Source organism: Monodelphis domestica, chromosome 2 (genome assembly GCF_027887165.1).
Source record: "Monodelphis domestica isolate mMonDom1 chromosome 2, mMonDom1.pri, whole genome shotgun sequence".
Classification (NCBI taxonomy): Eukaryota; Metazoa; Chordata; class Mammalia; order Didelphimorphia; family Didelphidae; genus Monodelphis; species Monodelphis domestica.
In genome coordinates, this window is record NC_077228.1 from 38,709,900 (window position 1) to 38,730,967 (window position 21,068).

At 39.8% G+C, this 21,068-nt stretch overlaps 1 protein-coding gene across 4 annotated transcripts in view; it reads right to left on the bottom strand.

Annotated features, from left to right (window-relative positions):
• LRRC8B (leucine rich repeat containing 8 VRAC subunit B) overlaps positions 1-21,068 on the bottom strand; it is a 102,862-nt gene that overhangs the window by 35,534 nt on the left and 46,260 nt on the right. For 2 of the 4 annotated variants that reach the window (XM_056815373.1, XM_016429835.2), the window contains exons 2-3: positions 2,388-2,443; positions 1,940-2,001 (exon numbers count right to left, since the gene is read on the bottom strand). The gene's annotated coding sequence lies outside the window, so the exon portion shown is untranslated. The remainder of the gene's footprint in view (positions 1-1,939; positions 2,002-2,387; positions 2,444-21,068) is intronic. The other 2 variants (XM_007480359.3, XM_007480358.3) reach the window with 1 other exon arrangement.

The following is a 21,068-nucleotide window of genomic DNA, read 5'->3' on the forward strand; positions in this document are numbered from 1 at the left end:
GTCACTTGACCCCCATTGCCTAGCCCTTACCACTCTTCTGCCTTGGAGCCAATACACAGTATTGACTCCAAGACGGAAGGTAAGGGTTTTTTTTTAAAAAAAAAAAGAAGGAATCAATGGGGGAAAATAGGTTGTAGTAAGACTGAAAACATCCATGAATGGCAAGCAAAAGAATTTCCAAGTTAAAGTTATTAAGAGGTGAGGTCATTTGCTTGGAAAGCAAATTTGGAGATTCCACAAGAATTGAAAAGATCTGGAACACTCACTGTGAAGAATGTATTACTGAGTCTATAAGGAGAAAATTTTGGAGGAGCAGCTAGATAAGATGGTTCAGTAGATTGAGAACCAGGCTTACAGATGGGAGTTCAAATCTGGCTTTAGACACTTCCTAACTATGTGACCCTGGGCAAGTCACTTAACCCACCCCCCTTACCACTCTTCTATCTTGGAACCAATACACAGAAGGAAGAGTTTGTGTGAAGAGCAATGAAGGCCCAGGGGGAGATTAAAAAAACAGATCCTTAGTAGAACCAGTCGGTAGTTTCATGATGGAGTTACAGAGTTGAAAGGTATGAAATATGTGATGAATTTGGAAAGGCAAGCAGGACCCAGATGGGGAAGGTTTTCAAATGATTAAAAAACAAATTTTTGTTTAACCTTAAGAGTCAACAAAGGATCCACTGGAGCTTAAGCAAGAGCAGAATGGAACCTGACCTGTGCTTTAAGGAAATTGTGTGAAGAATGGATTGGAAGGAGAAGAGGTTGGAGGAAAAGAAGCTATTATAACAGTCTACATGAGACTTGTTGAGGGCCTGAAGTAGCATGGTGGTGACTGTGTGAGCACAAAAGAGGAAAAGAGATGTTATAAAGGAAGAATTGAGGGAGTGTGAACTGAGGACAATTCCAAGGTTACAAAAAAGATTGGAAGGATGGTGCTGCCTTTAACTGAAATAGGAAAGTAGGAGAGGGGTAGATTCAGGAGAGAAATGCGATGAGATGTTTTAGATGTATTGAGTTTGAGATGCCTACAATTGGGAAAGTTCAATCGGTAATTGATGAGGTGGGACTGGAGTTCAGGAGAGACTGGGGCTAGATATACAGCTCTTTGGGAGGCATCTGAAAGGAGATGAGGGTTGAATCTAAGGGAATCGAAAAAGTATAGACAGAGAAGCCATCCTAGGACATAACGATGGGGTATACCCACAGTTAGTGGACCTTATGTGGATAATGATGAAGCAAAGGAAATTAGGGCTAAAGGAAAATTAGGGCTAAAGCAAAGGAAAAAAGGGCTAATCAGAAATGAAGGAGGAAAATCAAGAAAGCAGTGTTGCAAAGACCCAGAGAGGAGAGATTAGGCAGGAGGATGCTAAAGAGAGGTAAAAAAAGGATACGGTCAGAGAATTATTTGACAACTATTCTGTTGGTAATTTTGGAGAAAGATGTTTCCCTTGAGTGAAGGAGTTAGAAGCAGAATTGCAAAGAGCATGGCAGGGTTAAAGGAAACAATGAATGTGAACAACTTTTTTCCTTGTTTTACTGTGAGAGGGAGGAGAGATAGAATAATGTCTTAAGTGGATGGTAAGGCAAGTGCTTTTTTTTTTTTTTAAAGGAAGGACAGGGGAGGCCTGGGTGTGTTTATAGGCAGCAGAGAAGGGCCAAGAGATCAGGAAAAATTATGTTTGCTCTGTCCTAATAATTATAAAATCCAGAAGGCCAGGAACATATTTATCTTTGTAGCTCTCCAAGTATCTACAAATGTATAGGACAATCTCATAGCTATGCTAGTATCTGCTTTTTGTTGTATTTGTCTGCTTAGACTGAGTGACGGTGAATCCCAGATTTGTATTTATTTCCTTGTCTTTTTCATTGTCAGTGAGTAAACGGAGCTTAGATAGCAAGTGACTAAACAGGAATGTTGACAGAACATCCCCAAACCTACCATTTATTCAGGAGGCTTCCCCATAGGCAGGCAGTGAACCTGAGATTACAGAATGAACCAATCTAAAACAAAGAAATGCTATTAATAAGAATTTGTTATCTGAGACTAGCAAGGTTGAAGGGGCAAGACTAGTTCCCTCCCCAAATTTTTTTATATTTTTATTTTCTTTTCTACCTGTGACAGATCTTTGACTACTAAAAGGCTTTTTTGACCCTTTTAGGGTCCAGATATTGGTCAAAGGCATGAAGAGAAGATAAATTGGGGAAAAATAAGTGGTTTGATTTTTTGCTTAGGAAACCCAGGGAGTCTAGAGACAAATTACCCCATTAGGTAGACAAATTAGAGAACCTGTGGGAGACAAGGTCTTGGTGGAAGTCTGGGGCTCACTCAACAAGGAATACAATTTCCCTTTCCCTCACTAGATTGCAAGTTCAATGGCTAGACTTACCCTCTGAATGCTGGTCAACAAGAACCTCAGTAATTACAGTTTCTGCTGAAGAATTCCTAAAGAGAAACAAGAGGTATTTTGTTATATTTTCTGTAAGCAATGCAAATATCAGACAACTTATTTATCCGTTAATGCTTTTTAAAGTTTTCAACACCCACCTCTACGACGTAAATTTATAAACAAGCACAAGCATTAGATTTTAAATTTCCAGTATTTTTAAAGAGCCCACAACCTCTTCCCTTAATTTTTTTTTTTTAATATGAAGGCTGGCGAGGTGGAAAGAAAGTTTCTTTACATGAGAAAATAGTGACTATATTGCACTCATCTCACAATGTGGGAACTTTGAAAGTTTTACCATCAAAATTTTTTTTTAAAAAAACTGCATTATTCATGCTGAAGACCGCAATTAATGAGGTATGTTGTTATACACCTGAGGCACAATCTATTCTGAACTGCAGGCTCCAGATGCACTCTCAGACATTTACCCCTATCCACAGGGACATTTTGCTGGGAATATACGCGTAACAAAGGCTCTCATGGTGATGATAACCCATCATCCCAGGTTCCGGATATTACTCTCCAATGGTAGAAACAGAGAAATGTGGCTCCACTTTCCAATTAAGGTCAATATCCTACCACATGACCTAATTTTAAGATATTTTGTCTGTGCATGGCAGGGAGGAAATCTCTCTCCCTCCACCCCACCGCTGCCTCCCAAGCTAAACTCTCCCCTTATTCCACAGGATGAAAATAATTGAGAAGCACCGGATATAGTAACCACAACTGGCTATCTGGACAGCATTTTGCTCTAATACATTGCCTGCTTTGGCCTTAAGGAGGGAGTATGGAAATACCAGCTATAAGCAACCTTTTTAAAAAGTTATAGCAAGCCATCATCCTGCTTTTCTTCCCTCACCAGTGATATATATAAAGAAAAAAAATAAGAAAAAATGAAGAGTCTATGTTTAACAGGCTTACTTCATATAACAAATATTTACAAGCAGAAAAAAAGAAAAGGATACAGTGGTTCTGAGAGAATCAACTGCCTACACAATATGCCAAGATGGTTATTTTGTTGCCTGAAAGCAATACATTGGATTCAAAACTGCTATAAAAACGGATTTTACCCCATGTATCGAATGCATCTCCTCTTCCCAAAGAAAACACTAAAAGGATTATTGGGAGGGGGGTATTCAAACCTAAGGGAAAGATCTCCAAAATGACCAAATATATTAGAATTAATGTAAAAAATAACATGAATATTGGAGGACCTGCAACTTGACATGGAATGCTACCCTTTTCAACATCTTACCTGCTGTTCAGAAGCTGCCAAAATGACAACCCACAGAGAGCAACAGCTCTTTGTAGGAGCTAAGGATAAGACGGTCACAGGAGGCTAATCTGCTTTTGAGTAGGACTCAAGGCCCAGATCCCTTTATCAGGAAAGCTGAGAGATCTGCCTTTGACCCCACATCTGTCTCCTTCTGAGAGCCTGTGGACTAACAAAACCTCCTGATGTTTCACTAGTGCCATAGTGGTAGAAATGCCAAGCCCAACTCCTTATCTGTGGAGTCTCAGAGAAGTATCTCCAATGGTCAACATTCACCCTTTAGTTTGATTTTGGGAAGTCTTGCTAGAAGGGCTAGAAGATCCTTGAGGACTCCAAAGAGAAGGCCACTCAAGGTCATCGGCCAGGTGTAATATGAGCAATCACCTAGGAGCAACAAGTTCCTTTGGGCTAAAATGGGGAGTTAACCAACTTACAAAGGGCCTTAAAGGTTTGCACAGTGTTTTCAAAGGAAATACCTTCATGAATAAAAACAAAAAAGATTCCCACACTAGCACTAGTAGGATGTTGGAAGGAGAGCTGAACTTTTGAGTCAAGATAGATTTGACTTCAAATCATCTTAATCAAATCAAAATACTTATAGAAGAGGGAAGGCAAATGCAGGTAACAGAAGGTGAAAATGAAACCATCTTGTAGCCTGGTAAGAATACCATCAGGAATGCTCATGAGCTGAGGTTGGCAAACAAAGCTAAAGACAAGAAAAGCTCTCGTGTGTGTTTATAGAAACATAGAAAAATAGAAAAAATTAAAACAGCAAAGAAAAAGTAAGAAATAATGCTCAGGATAATGACAAATAATGGAGAGAAGAATGTCGCTCAATAATTATTTTGCTTCTGTTTCCTGTCAAGAAAAATGATCTTTGAACTAGAGAGGAAAGTAAAAAATGATTAATAGGCAGCTGAAACTCAAGATAAGTAAGGGGATGGTACGAGAGCACTCAGTTGCCATAGTAAGAAAGCACTTAGTTGCCCTTGATGAGTTCAAGTTCCCAGATGCAAATAAAATTACATCCTTTAGTATTAAGAGAACTGACTAATAGATGTGAGTGCTAAGCCACTCCCAGGGGAGGTTGGAAGTACTGTTAAGAATGGAAGAGGAATAGAAGGATCAGAGATGAGCAATTGTCCTGAGTTCCATCCCCTCTCAAAAAACATCAGTGGGTGAGGGGCAGAGAAGAGACTCTGAAAACTAAGATCAATGCGTCTGAGTTCAATTTCTATTGCCACATGATAGGTCCACGGGCCAAGAGGTCCAGTCAGGAGTCTGAGGTTTTATAAACAATTAATTTTTCCCCAAGATGAGAGAATACACAACCTGCCAGCCTAATTCTCATGGCGAGGTTTCCCACAAATCTGAAAGAATGTTACCTATCAAACTGAAGACCGGAGGTTCCAGTAAACCAATGGACTAACCCATATAAGAGAGAACAAATGCCAGGACATTTGTGGATAATCTGTATAACTTTAGCATGAAAATTACAGTTAGAGACATCCACTGGAGATAGCATTCATCTCAGCAAATCCTGTCTCCACTAACTGGCTTCCTCAATGTTCCAACTAAAATCCCACCTCCTAAGAGAAACTTTTCCTGGTCTCCCTTAATGCCAGTGCTTTTCCTCTACTGATTACCTTTAATTTAACCTGAACCTAACTGGTTTTTATTCATAGTTGTTATTTCCATGTTGTCTCCCCTAGTAGATTGAGTTCCATAAGAGTTGTTTCTATTGTTTGCATTTCTTTGTATTTCCAGCATTTAGCACATAGTAGGAGCTTAATAAGTGCTTACTGGCACTCCTAATGAAGTTAGTAAGTTTAAAAGAAGATTGGATCTAATGTTAACTTATCATGAAACTAGGCAAAACTGAACATCAGTAGCACATCATTCAGCCTGTTAAACCAATCCAGTCTTGAAGTCAATATGAAATGTTTAAAAGTAACATCTCTCTGTGCCTTCCAAACATTAAGAAAACAAGCTCCCTAGGTGTGGCCTCAGGCCAAATATTTTCCCTCTTTTCACTGAGCCTCAGTTTGTCTATAAAAGGAAGCAGATGGCTTCAAGACCTAAATTAATGGTCCTACCACAGCTCAGAACTCTGAAACTCAGGAGACCCACCAGCTATAGCGCCTCCCCAGAAGCAGGAATTATAGGCATGGACCACCATCACTGGCTATGGCAATAGTTTTCCTTACCATGATCTCAACATCCACTCAGATCTTGACCAGAACATGACCTCTCTGAGTTCTTGGTGGTTTCTAAGACATATTTACTTAGGTGTCCTAAAGCTCCTTTAATTCAATGACCAAAATGAATATAAATAACATAATACAAAGCTCTGTATCTTTCCCACTAACTCTTCTCTTCATCTTCCCCAAATGACTCTTTCTGTCAAACAACAAACACAATATTCTTATCATTTCCATGTTGGTATCTTCAGGAGTTTGTGATTGTGGCCCTTGCCTTCCCACACTATTCAACAAACATGGATTAAACATTATATTTAAAACACCATCCAATCAATGACCAACTCTTGTGGACCATTTTCCACGTCTATCCTCTCCATTCTAATCCCAAACCCATCACTCTAGTAAATGCCTTCATTACCACCTGTCTAGACTTCCAAACTTTGGTCTCAGGACCTTCTGACAGGCTTAAAAACAATGAGGACCCCAAAGAGCTTGTGTTTGTTTTGATTCTATCTCTCGATACTTATCATATTTGAAATTAAAATATATTGCAAAACAGTTTTGACCTTAGAAATGCCCTAGAAGTTCTCAGACATACTTTGAGAACTACTGATCTAGATGATCAATTCTCCACCTTTCGACCCACTTCCAATCCATTATTCCTCAGCCTAACATACCAATACACCTTATGTCTATATCTGATTTTGTTAATGAATGATTGAAAAGGGGTTTATGCTACCTTTAACAGGTATATATGCTTTAGGGATACAAAGAGAAAAGGTAGTGCGAAGATTGGATTTTAGCTATCTCCCAATTGTAACAATGAAGGTATTTAGCTCTTCCTTTATAGTGAATCTAAAATTGTAAGCTACAATCTATTTTTAGATTTTAACTACAAAAAAGGTGTTAAGTAACTACAAAAGGTGAACTTAACAAAAGAGGTGTTAAGTAACCTAAAAAGATGTAATCTAACCAGAGAAGGTGAGAACTAAAGAGTGGGAAGTCCTGGAGAAAAGCGTCTGCTGTGATTGGTAGACATGAAAATTTAGGGGAGGTGACACGAGAGAAAAAGATCTTTACAAAGAGGATCAAAAGGCAGAAGAGAACATTTGGATCATTCATTCAGATCAGACATTCGGATCATTCATTTGGATCATTTGGATTCGGATCATTCATTCGGATTCAGACATTCAGAGACAGTTGTTTGGAGATTTGGGCAATGACTTGGAGGAGGGACTGGAAGATGGACCCTTGAGGAGGGACCAGAAGGCAGACACCCAGACTTCTTTTAGACTGTCACCATTGGTGAGTGAAAAGCTGACTTAGTGACCCCAACTTTCTGGAGGTGTGAAGCCTCCAGGTAAGGCCTATCTTCTTGAGATTCTCTTCCCTTGGCTGGGGCTTAGAGATTCTAATTGGTATCAGAAGAAGCCAGAGTTTCTCTCTTTCTCTCTCTCTCTCTCTCTCTCTCTCTCTCTCTCTCTCTCTCTCTCTCTCTCTCTCTCTCTCTCTCTCTCTCTCTCTCTCATTCCTTAATATCTAATATCTTTCTTCTATTGTAAATATTGTAAATAAACTACCATAAATTCCATTTACTTTAGTAATTCATTTTGGGATTTAGAAATTAAATCCCTGGCGACCACCTATATAAGTAATATTCAAAGTCCAACCACAATTAATTTTAATAGTAGACAGTTCTTGCCCTCAAGGAGATTATGGTCTAATTAGCAGAGACAACACATAAATAGGTTCCCTGCCAAGGACCATGGCTTAAAATCTTGTCCCTTCCTATTAATGACCAAGACAAGTTCAAATTTATTTCCCTGGCATTCAAGGTCCTTCACAGTGTGGCACAGCTCTATCATCACCCCCCTCTATCCGGTTAAACTAGATGACTTTGCTTTCTCTCACACTCCTGTGACTTTTTTTACAGAGTTCTGTTTTCCTAGAATTCTCTCCTTTCTCTCTCTTTACTTGTTGAATTCCTATCTTTTAAACCCAAATTAAAAAGCCATCTCTTTCAGGAAATCTTCCTTGCTTTCCTGAGTCATTACTTTTTCCTTCATACTCCACATTGCACACTTTATTTTGCCCTTCTCTAACACTTTGTTGTTTTGCTGTTTCACTGTGTCTGATTTCTTATGACCCAATTTGCTGTTTTCTCGACAGATACTAGAATAGTTTGCCATTTTCTTCTCCAGATCATTTTACAAGTGAGGAAACTGAGGCAAACAGTTATAAGTGGCTTGCCTACATTCACACAGCTAGTAAATGTCTGAGGTCTTATATGAACTCAGATCTTCCTGACTCCAGGCCTGGTGGTCTATCCACCATGCTACCCTAGCTTCGCCTTCTCTAATACTTACCATATACTAAAGCAGGCAGCTATTTGGCTAGAGCAATGGACACAGAGACAGAAGACTTTAATTCAAATTCAACCTCAGTTACTAATTATATGACTCTGGACAAGTCACTTAACCTAGATCTGTCTCAGTTTCTTCACCTGTTAAATGATGCATTTACTTCCCGGAGTTGTGAGAATAAAATAGATGTTTCTAAAATTCTTTGCAAACCTTAAGGTGCTACAGAAATATGGCCTATTATTCAAAAGTATTATTTTTTAAACCCTTACCTTCTATCTTAGAATCAAAACTATGTATTGGTTCCAAGGCAGAGGAGTTGTAAGGGCTAGGCAATGGGGGTTAAGTGACTTGCCCAGGGTCACATCTCTAGGAAGTGTCTGAGGTCAAATTTGAACCCAGGACCTCCCCATCTCTGGGCCTGGCTCTCAGTGCACTGAGCCACTCAGCTGCCCCCTATTCAAATGTATTATAAAATACCAATAGACAGCTGTTCTCTCTACTTGACTGTAAGCTGCATGAGAACAAGGACTTGATTTTCTCTAACTTTTCTACCTCCATTAGCATCTGCACAGTGCTCTCCCAGAAGTCAGAATGATAACTGTATTCATCATATGTCTTTGGTGTTCCCCCAAAAGGTCTGGTATATATAAAAATAGCGAACACCCATTTAATGCTGTTGAACTTCGGCTTCTTGTTTCTATCTACCCAAAGGAAATGGGTGGGTAAGAGGCTAATACTGGAGGGCAGGACTTTAATAGGTGGTGTCTGGCAGAAGGTACCCTTTGCAAAATGGTTTGAACAGGAGGTTGTCTCGGTCCTTGGGGCTTTATCTTGAAAGGAAACAAAATCATCAAGAGAATACACTTTATTTTCAGAACTTGGTCTCCAAAGATGACAAAATAACAAATGTTTCAAGGTCAGTGTCATTCTCTGGCATTCAGACTCTTCCTGGACTCAAAAGAAACCTCCAAAAGGCTCAGCCAAAAAAAGAAGTAGTTCCTTCTTTCACGGTTCTAAGCCAACAATTTCTGGGTCATGTTGCTCCTTCTCTATCCAATTATGTAGGGTAATAGTAATAGGCTATTATTTTTTTAAACAATTTTTATTCAATCAGATGTTTTCAAATCCCTAATTTTTCTGACTCACATCATCAATATTTCATGCATTTCTCCCAAATTTATATTGATCAGGCTCTCATGACTATGTCAGAAAAATCAAAGTGACTTGAAAAGGTTTTCCTGAAAAAATTGCTCAAACCAATCCTTGAACATTAAGTGGACCAGCTTGGGAGGATATAGGGAATAACATGGTATAACACAAAGGGATTTGAAGTCAGAGAACCTGGGTTCAAATTCTGCCTCTATCATTTAAAAGCTACATGACCTTGGGCAAATCACTCAGACCCATCTGGGTGTAAAATGAAGAGAAGGAGATGAGATTCCATGTAAGGTCCCTTGTACCCTTAAATCTGTGATCCAGTGACATCAGCAGGAATTGCACAGGTCAAGAAGGCATGGAGGGGTTGTTGGAGGTGGGAAGCACCCAGAGAAATGGGCTTGCAGCTCCTTCAAGGTATCCAAGAATGAGGTAAAGCTAAATCCAGCCATGCCGCTTTTTTCCCCCCACTTCCCACGGAAGATAGAAAATGTCAAGCTTCTACGCCAGGTAAGCTTTTCTCCCCTTTTGATCAACATGTAAAAGCTTCATAGCTATCTTCACTCTAATGGGCTGCTTCATTTTGTCATAATCATTGGTCCTTACATTACTGGTCCTGCTGTGTCAAGAGTACTCCTGATTTTGAAGGCAGAGACTAAGTTTGTTGTTACTTTTAGTTTGAACGTGGTATTGCATGAAATTGGCCTTATTTAATAGTTTTTTTTATTTCAGAACAGCTGACTCACTGGGATGTGATCAGGAAGACCTGGATTCAAATCCTGATTCAGACACTCAAACCGTTGTGTGACTTTGGACAAGAACCACTTTGTGCTATAACTTCCTTTGCTGTAAAATGAGAAGGTTGGACTAGATGTCCTCTCTGGTCTTTTCCAGTTCTTAATCCATGATTTTTAATCAATCTTAGCCTAGAAACTGTTCTTTTTGAGACTATATCCAGGACTCCCCAATCATTATTTAATGTCTTAAATTGTTTGTTTATGCTAAATAGCATCTGACCCCTTAAAGAGGGCTGGTACCACAATCATGTCAATCACAACATTTAAACTCATTAAATCTTCTTCCACATGGGCTTCTCTCAAGTGTTCATCTAAGAATAACAGAGGGAACAAGACCTGGAACATTTTGGAAATGATCAGGAGTTGTTTGGGACAGAACTGGCCCCACTTGACTGATGGGCAGGATGATGTTCAGTTCATACCAGAAAAACAAAAAAATAATGGAAGTCAATGGGTCAAACCCATTGGCACTGAACATCAAATGTTTGGAAAGACTCCTGGATTTCTCTTTAGATGGCTCTCAAACCTACCTATCTAACCTGTAGCTCTTTCCTGAGCTTCAGTTCCATATCTACAACTGTTGGAATGACACATCAACACAGATGCCCCATAGGCATTTCAAATTCAATAGGTCTAAACAACGTTGAAAACTTGCTACAGGCTTTTTTAACTGAACGTGAGAAAAATAATTTCTCATGTCAATAAAACAGTACAAAGATCTTCTGGTTCTGCTCATTTCACTTTACATAACCTCATATAAGTCTTTTGAGGGTTTTTTGAGATCATCTTTTTGTGCCATTTCTTATGGTACAATAGTTTTCCATTACAAGCATATATCACAACTTGTTCTGCCAGTCCCTAATTGAGGGACATCCCTTCAGTTTCCAGTTATTTACTCCCACAAAAAGAGCTACTATAAATATTTTTGTAGAGGTAGGTTCTTTCCCCTTATTTTTAATCTCCTTGGTATACATACTAGTATTGATATTGCTGGGTCAAATAGTATACCCAGTTTTATGGCCCTTTGGGTATGGTTCCAGATTGCTCCTCCAGAATAGTTCAGTTTACATTTACAGTTATCATAGTTATTTACAGTTTATCAGTTTACAGCTCCACCAGCAATGTAGTAGTGCCTCGATTGTCAAGTTAGCCAGTCTGATGGATATGAGGTGGTACCTTGGAAATTGCTTTAATTTGCATTTCTCTAATCAATACTGACTTGGAACATTTTTAAATATGACTAAAGATAGTTTTAATTTCTTCATCTATGAATTGACTGTTCATAATTCTTTGATCATCTGTCAACTGGAAAATGCTTTTAAGTTCATACTTTTAATCACCTCCACATCCAATCTATTGACAAGTTTGCCAATTCTATCTCCACAATATCTCTAATGATCCCCCCTTTTTTATTCTATGAGGAAACAGAGATGGGGAGCAGCCATTATCCAGTGCTCTCTTGGCTGGAGAGAAAGATGAAGGAGAACAGAATGTGTCCCCAGGGTCAGTGAATCAATGCCCAGCATATATGAGGAAGAGGAGGAGGAGGAGGAGGAGGAGGAGGAGGAGATCTAGATTTCTGGAGATATCATGTAAAAAGGAAGCTCAGTACAGCTGAGCTACTGGCTTGCTCTCCAGGTCTGTGAAGGAATGTGCCGAGGCAGGGTCCTCCTGGAGGTCAATGGTCTAGTTCATGTTGCACTCCTGCAATGGGCCAAAGGAACCTTTGTTGAGGATGAACTCACCTCCTTGTTCTTGGTACATATGGTAGGCAAAGAGGCAGGAGAGGGGCTTCAGGAGAAGTCTAAAAATGACCATGCCAGTATAGAAGCACTCTGTGTCAGACAGTGTATGCCCATGTGGGTAGAAGATGCTGATGCACATGATATCCAAGAGGATGGTAATGACCAGTCAAACTAGAAACAAGTCATCAGTAGCCAGTGTACCAGAACAATCATTTGGAGGTTCACTGGGGGAAGCTCCAGCCCAAGCTGAGCTGGAGCCAGATTCGAGCTACAGGGGGAAGAAGGTTGTAAAGGTTCAATTTAAGTAGATTTCATCCATTACATCTACCAACCTGGTTCAGACCATCATACCCTTTTTCACTTGCACTGTTGCCAAAGGCCTCTTAATTGGTCTCCCTAGTTCATCTACCTCACACTAAAGCATCCTCTACTACATAGGCAGGTGTCAAACTTATATTCCTAAAGCACAAATGTGACTAGGTCACTCTCCTGTTGACAAAGCTTCTAGGGTCAAGAAAAAATTCCTCTGACATTGAATGTCCTTCACAATCTGACCCCAAACTGTTTTGTTTTTTCAGTTACTCGCCTATTTGCTGTTCTCCATATACACCATTCTATATCTAGCCTTCAAGCCTTTGTCGAGGCAGTATCCTATGCCTGGAGGGGTCTCCTAGGAAACAGGATTACCTAGGAAACAGATTTGCTAGGAATGGGAATTTTTTCCCAAAATTTCTACGGTATACTTCCTTCTGTTTTCCTTTGTCTCGACCCTATAATCCATATTCAAGAATGATTTTTCTATTTATATTTGAGAACAGCATCTGTTTCCATTCTCCTTTTCCCAGAGGAAAGCAATGGCTGGGGAGGGGGGGTCAATTTTGTCTTTACACGCTGGTGAGAATTGCATGTGTTAGCCCCAAATGGAGCCAAAACCATAGGATCATGGGATTTTAGAACTGAAATGGCCCTCCAGAAAAGAGCTGGTATAACCTCCTTCATTTTACAGATAAGAAAACGGAGACTTCAAAGGATGAACTTGGGGTTCCTCCAAGAATAGAAGGAAAGGCCAGAATTCAAATCTAGGTCCTTTGGCATCAAATTTCAAGCTCTTCCACTGACCATTAAAACTGTCCAACATGGGAATGAACTGTCTTATAAGGAAGGAAGTTTCCCATTAATGGAGAACTACAATCACTAGATAATTAGCTTGTAGCACTGAATCTAAGACTTGGTGGGGCATAGCTGAACAGCAGCACTGAATAATTATTCTGTGCTCAGTGCAGCAGGAGAGATAAGAAGTTAGTCAATAAACCTTTATTAAGTGCATGCTATAAGCACAGACTGATAGGGCATTCCCTGCCATTCTGGAGCAGAAGATTGCAGGATTGAGAGTCAGAACTGGCAGGTACCTTTAAGGAAGGAGTCTGGACCAATCTTCTCATTTTAGAGGAAAGGAAAATGGGCACAAGCAATAAAGAGACCTATGCCCAGGGTCATGCAGTGGCAGTTCCAGGATATAAAACCAGGGCACCCAGAGACTCCAAATGCAGGGCTCATTTCATTACAACCAATGGACACGCCAGTCTGGTGGAGGATATGGCAAAACAGAGTGGTATAAAATGCATTTGCTCAGTTGTGTCAGATGTGCCTGACTCTGTGATCCCATTTGGGGTTTTCTTGGCAAAGATCCTAGAATGATCTCCCATTTTCTCTTCTAGCTCATTTTACAGATGAGGAAACTGAGGCAAATGGTGAGAAATGACTTGTCCAGTGTCACACAGCTAATAAGTATCTGAGACCAGACTTAAATTCAGGAAGATGAGTCTGTAGGTCCTGACCTCTATTCTAAGGTCACTTAGAAGGGGCAGGAAGAGTCAGTCTCTGAATGACTTAATAGCAATAATAAAATGCTCAGCATTGTGTAAATTAGAGAGCTGTCAATGGATGCTGATACACTGAGGTCTAGAGGAAAAGGTTCTTTGTGACTAACTGGGAAGAATCAGTTAGGGAAATCAGTGCTATTGCAGGGGGCTTTAAAGGAGAAGTAAGAATTCAACAGATAAAGGAAGAGAAGGACCCCCTCGTCCAAACAGCTGACAAGTAACCAGCCATAGGTTGAAGATGTCCATTGATGGAAAGCTCACTACCTCCTGAGGCAGTGCATTCCAGTTTTGGTTTGGAAATGTTTAATTATACTGAGATAGGCTCCTTGTATTCCACAGTGGATAACCGGAATAATTAGTAGTAGAGGGCATCTTTCATCATCTGGATCTCTTCTTTGTGTGAGTGTTACTGTGTAGCCACACATATATTTGATATATAATATACAAACCTATCATATTTACATATGTGTATAACACATGTGTACATACAGACATACGTGTGTCATGCATGTACGCATACACATATAGCACAACAGACTATACCTTTCCAAATTAGCCAATATTTACAAAATCCCTGTCCTCAGGAAACTTAGTCAACTAGGAAGACGAGGTTTAGATAAATGGCAAGTCTCTTAAGCTACTAGGTCTCAGTTTCCTTCTCTGTGAAATAGGAAGAACAATAGCATCCACCTCATAGGGCTGTTGTGAGGATTAACTGAGATAATATGTGGAAGGGGTTTTGTCAAGCTGGAAGTGCTATAGAAACATGAGCTATTATTTCAAGATTAGCCTCTGAGGTGACCATAGGACCCCAGATTTCTATCTTTGCCTCTTCAATAATCACTCTAATAAATGAATTTTTAAAAAAGATTAAGCCCTTCCTATATGGTAAGCCCTGGACATATCAGATAGAAAAGTGAGAGCCCCTGCCCTCTTAGGCTTCTAGATGCCTAAATCTTCTCACCTCCTTCCCCCCACCACATGGGATAAAATGGAAACTCCTTACCCCGGCATTCATTTGTCTCTAGCTCCCATAGAAAGCTTTCTTTCATGTTCATCTCCTTCATATATTTTAAGTGTTCCAGGAAGACTAGTTTACAGGACACTCCCCAGTAGTGTTCTCTCCCTTCCTACTTCCCCGTATATGTACAGGACATCAGATCCCTGGGCAAATTTCTTCTCCATCACTGCCTATTCTAATTCTCTTCTTTCTCATGAAAAGAGATGATGCAATTAAGTTGGGTTGGGGGAAGGGAGAAGTAGGTTGGGTTTTTTTTCTGTTCAAGAGTCTTAAATAAGAGTTCAGTCTTTTTTTCTGATACCTACTACCTTGTGTAATTGTGGACAAGTCCCTTAACCTTCATGGGCACCAGTTTCCATATAAGTGAAATGAAAAAGTTGGATTAATTAAATGGGTTCTGAGCTTTCAAGTTCAAAGTCAGTCAACAAACAGATAGTAAGAGCCCAGGGCAGAGGCCTATGGGATACCCACAGTTTGTAGGTATGACCTAAATGAAGATCCAGCAAAGAAGACTGGAAAAGCACAGTCATGGGTGGGAGAACAAGGAGAAAGCAGGTCATGAAAACTAGAACATCAAGGAAAGGAGGATGGCCAACAGTGTCAAAGGCTACAGAGAGGTCCAGAAGGAGGAATGAAAAGAGTATGACATAGTTCAGTAAGCCTATGGTCCTACTAGAGGGCTTCTCAAAACTAGAGGATGAGTGAAGGAGAAAAGGGAAGTTGCCCTTTTAGGAACTGATCCCTACAGCCTCTTGGCACTGGTGTAGTACACAGTCATCTGTGACATCAGGAGAATCAGGTTTAAATCTCACCTCTGACATAGAAGCAATAGAAGCCTATTGCCTGATACCTAAACTTCTCAATGCTCTAGACAATTCTTTAATTATATGTTGCAGGGGTGATAATCTGCACTGGTCAAGGTTTTGCCTTACCTGGGAGTTTCCTAGTCTCCCAAAATCACACGTCCAATCTCTCTCCCAGATTTTCTTTGATCTACTCAAGATCATGATACAAGTCACTCAAAATATGAAACTGCCACAGAGTCCTATCAACTCTCCATTTTTTCCCTCCAGATCTGTCCTGTGATTTCTTCTGTATAAGGGGTCCAAGAGAAAAGGGTGTGTTTATTCATAAACGCAGATCCAGGATCTGTAACTTCCTATATTTGAGAGTTCTTGAGCCACAGGGAAACTAAATGATTGCCTCAGGTCACACAGCTGGCCAGTACGCGTTAGAATTAGGTTTTGAAACCCTAGCTTTCTTGGCTCAAGATCTCTCCTGTGCCAACCTTTCTTCTGACCTTTATGTTCACTTTAAAACTCATAACCTGATACGACACCCCCAAAATCCAATAAAATTGCCACAATAGTAATACAGAGATCACTCTTGTTTATACATGAATCACTGGACACCATCACCATGAGATCCCCCCTCCACTGTGGCCAGGATCAAGTTCTAGACATTGTGATTAAGTAACCAACATTTTATTCATTTCTTCAACTGGTGCATCATCTAACAGCTGTTTGAAGGAAGTGATGGCGATTTTACAAAGTAAAATTAATTTACTTCAAAAGCCTAAGAAGAGATTTCTTTCAATGAGGTGGTGGGGTAGCTCAGGTTATCTGAATTCTGAATTCTGAAAGAGTATTGCAAATGCAAAAATCTAATTTGAATTATTTTAGGAGTGAAAGAACAGTTCTCTTCATTAAGTTAGGCATTAGGGAAACATTTCCCAGCAGACTTGGGTGGGTAAACCAGGAAATGAAAACAGAAAAGCATATCCATTGTGAAAGCCAAGTCAAAGGAAAGAGGGTCATTTGAATGAGTGAGCTAAGACACTGTTAGATTTCATTTTGGAATACATTTCCTTGGAAATATCAATTCAATTAAGGCACTAATAAGAGGGATTTCAAAAGCCCAAGGTTCTGTTTTGTTGTTTTGGCAAATCTCCCACTGCTGAGAAGCATTCATGCAAATCTCTTTTCCCTGTGGCAAAGCAGGCTGAGCTGACATGATGGAATTCTCTGGCTTTCCTGGGTGTGGTCCTCTGTACCATCTTATTTTGTAATTTTATTGCACATTTCAATGAAGAACCAACTCTATAATTTAGTAATAATAACTCACACTTATTTAGACAAAGCTTTATGATATACCGAGCATTTTCCTTAATGTCATCAATCACCATTCATTCATCTCTGCCTATGCTCAGGGTATTGTGGGAGGTCCTGGTGGGGCAAAGAAACAAAGAAAAAACCAAACACAAAGAAGGCATGATGCCACCCAGATAATGTACAGAGCCAACACTACCTCCATTCATCCACCATAAAGACACTATGAAAGGACAGCGTGGCCTCAAAGAAGAAGGAATGCAGGAAGGAATACTGGTGCACAACCCACCGGGTCCCTTGTTGCACAAGCTCCCAGCATACCTAAGCAAAACTGAAAGATATAATTTCCCTTCTGCATTAGCAAGTCTCCTACTACAAAAGAAGACTAAAGTTAAAGATGAGGGCTAAGAATTAATCAGTTATACAACTGCTTTCTTGAAAGAGAGATCAGAACACAAGACTCATATCACTAAGACTATAAAATTAACCTTTCATTGCCAAGTCTTCTATTACTTTTAAGGTGGTAGTTATGAGATTTGCTAGGGCTTGCATATAAACTGGCCAAAGTTACAGATATGGTTCACACTGGCCAGGTAGCTTCATCGGGAAGATGGCCTCCAGCCAGCTTTGGTTTCATTGACACTTAACTCTTGACACTTAATTCTCATGGCAAAGGTGGCAAAGTCTGGGGAAAGGGAGACAGATCAATTAGGAGGTCACAAAAATTATCCATGTGTAGAGAATTTGTCAAGATCAATTGTTTAGGGTTGGAAGGGACTTTCAGTATCATCTACGCTGATCTTGATTCTAAATACAGAGCTCTTTCCATTATACGACTTTGGGTCTTCACTCTGGATTATGGTGGCAGCCGTAGGAATGGAAAGCAAAGGAAGAGATTCAAAGAGATACTCTGAAGGATGATTTGGAAACAGATGAAACACTAGAAGGAAAGGACAATAATGGAAGATTTATTTTTTAAAATGACTCCAACTCATCATCTTTGATTTCAAATACTGCCTCATACACTTACTAGTTGTATGATCCTAGCCAAGTCACTTCACCCCGTTTGCCTCTCATCTGTAAAATGAACTGGAGAAGGAAATGGCAAACATTACAGTATCTGCCAAGAAAAGCCAAAATGGGGTCATGAGACATGACTGAAACTCCAGCCCCAACAACAATCTATGATTCTATGATTTCTAAACCAGGGTTTAAAAAATTACATCCCAGTTGGTTTAAGACTCGGTTTCCTTATGCACCAGAAAGTACTCAAATTCTACATAACCTAATGTCTAGGTTCTGGGAATACATGACTTCAGAGGCCATTATAAATCAGAGAGAAATAACATTTGGTGGTCCAGGGAACGACTTTCAAACCTCACCAGTCAGGAGAGTGTGTGATTAGTTTTATATTGTTAAAAAAGGAAGTTCTCTCCTCGTCGGAACCTTTGAAGCAGGAGTCTCACTCTTAGCAGGCTCACATGTGGTTCCTACCTAGAACCCATCCTTTCCTTGGCCACAGAACTCTTGCTTCATGATTAGCTCCAAGGAAACTTGTTTAGGTGAGGGTGTGGGATGGATGCGAGGGAGTGTGGGGTAGAAGTGATCATTGACAAGAGTGCCCAATAGAGGACTGGGGACTTTAAAAGAAAGTGGACAACCTCCATCATGCAATTTGCCATCTCAGGGAAGGAGGAAGAGAAGATGGACTGCAAAATGTCAGATGCTGATTACTGAGAATTGTATCTACATGCAATTAGGACAAATATAATGGAAAAAAATAAATGAAAAAAGAAAGTGGGTAAGGACTTCTTCTGAGACTCTAAGTTCCAATAAAACATTTTGAAATGACTCAGGTCTTGAGTTTGTGATGTGGGCGAGTGGGCATGTGCAAACAAGGATAAAAGGTTCTAGAATATAGGTCAGACAGATTTTTAATAGACCTTTGCTTCGGATTCTTTTTTAAAGAAGAGTTTTTAACTCTTTTATATCATGGACTCCTTTGGAAGTCTGGTTAAGGCTAAAGCCTAGTTAAAAAAAAAAACTTTCTCAGAATAATATCTTCAAAGGCTTACAATAAAATGCATGAAGTTACAAATGTAACCAATTCTATCGAAATATTTGTCAAAATATTAAGAGCTTCAAGTTCACGGATCACCTGAAATCTAGGCACAGATCTAATGAGGATCCATGGACTCCAAATTAATAGGCTCGTTTCTAGGAAGGACATCTAATCAGGGTCAAATCAACAAGCACTCATTAAATACAGATTGCGTATCAGATAATGGACAGTTAGGTGGATAAAGTGCCAGGTCAGGAGCACTCATCTTCCCAAATTTGAATCCAGCCTCAGACACTAACTGTGTGACCTTGGACAAGTCACTTTGCCCTGTCTGCCTCAGTTCCCACCTCTGTCAAATGAGCTGGAGAAGGAAATACCAAACCACTCCAGAAACTTCTCAAAAAAAAACCCAAATGGATTCACAAAGAGTTGGACAAGACATGATGAGTAAACACATAACAGAAAATGTGCTAAGTTCTGAGGATACAAATAGAAAAGAGAAAGTTAGTTCCTGACCTCCAGGAACTTCGATTCTAAGGAACAAAGCCAAAAACTGAAAAAGAAGTTGAAAAAGGGGAAGGGAAGCCGGTACCTGAGTGGAACTAGTACCTGGGCATTTTGGAGAAGCAATCAGCCAAGAAAAAAGGGAGAGAATGGCCGTGGAGTCCTTCCCTCAAAATGGAAGTTTCAGAAGGAATAACCAATCAGAGGAGGGTATGCATTTGCAACAGGACTGAGGAAATCTTCCAGAGGGAGATGACTAGAGCATGATTATTTATAATCCCAGATCATATGAATGAGGGTATTTTCACCATCTCAATTCTTCCAAGTTTTCCCCCTACACAATGCACTTCTTTTTTGGGAGATCTAGAACTGAATTAATTAAAATAATAATTAGCTAGCATTTTAATTATAAAGAGATTTGATTTTGCCAATTACATGTAATAAATTTCCACACAAGTTTTCAGAAGTTATATGATCCAAATTGTCTTCCTTCCTTCTCTCCCCCTCCTGGAGATGGAAGGCAATTTGATCTGGGTTATACATGCATTATCATGCAAAACATACTTCCATATCATTTACTTTTGTAAGAGAATAATCATATAAGACCAAAACCTGAAAACGAAAACTCAAATAAACTAAAGTGAAAAATCATGTGCTTTGATCTGCATTCTGACTCCAGCAGTTCTTTCTCTAGAGATGGAGAACATTCTTTGAATCTCGGTCATTGTCCTGGATCACTGTATTGCTGCGAGTAGCTAAGTCTTTCACAGCTGATCATCAGACAAGATTGCTGTTGCTATGTACAATGTTCTCCTGGTTCTTTTCACTTCACTCTGCATCCGTTCATGTAGGTCTTTCCACTTTCCACTTACATAAAATGAATGTGAAGTGCTTTATATTATCTATCACATATACAATAACTATGATAATAACATCTAACATTTTATATAGCACTCTGAAGTGTAGCAATGGGTTGCAAAGCATGACAGACAGAATTCCAGAGCTGGCAGGGGAAAGGTTCCAAACCGTTGAGGAGACTGTTGGACTCACTCGGGGGTTTGCAGTTGAGAGAGAAACTCGAGATTGTAGATGTGTGTTCCTATGGACATCCCTGGATTATCCTGCAAGCAGCCCTCTGGACAAGAGTGGATAGGAGTGGACGAAGGGAAAGATGGGGAGCTCCAGCCATTCTCTGGACCATCTAGGACTCCTCATTTGGACTTCAGCCTCTAGTTGCCAAAAGACTCTATATGTAAGATCTCTGAACTTTCTGTTGGACTGGTCCTTAGGAGTTTATTGTAGTAAAGATAAGATAGGATTATTAGTTAGGAGTTTTAAACTAAAGGATTAAGTTGTAAGACCTCCTTCTCCCTCTCCCTCCTTTCCCAAACCTCTTCTCTCTGTTGAATAAAAATAAAGTATTTAAATGTTAATCCCTATGTATTATCCATCCTAAACCCCTTCAAATTAATATTGGTATTTCAGAAGCTTGCGAGGTATTTTTTTTGATAT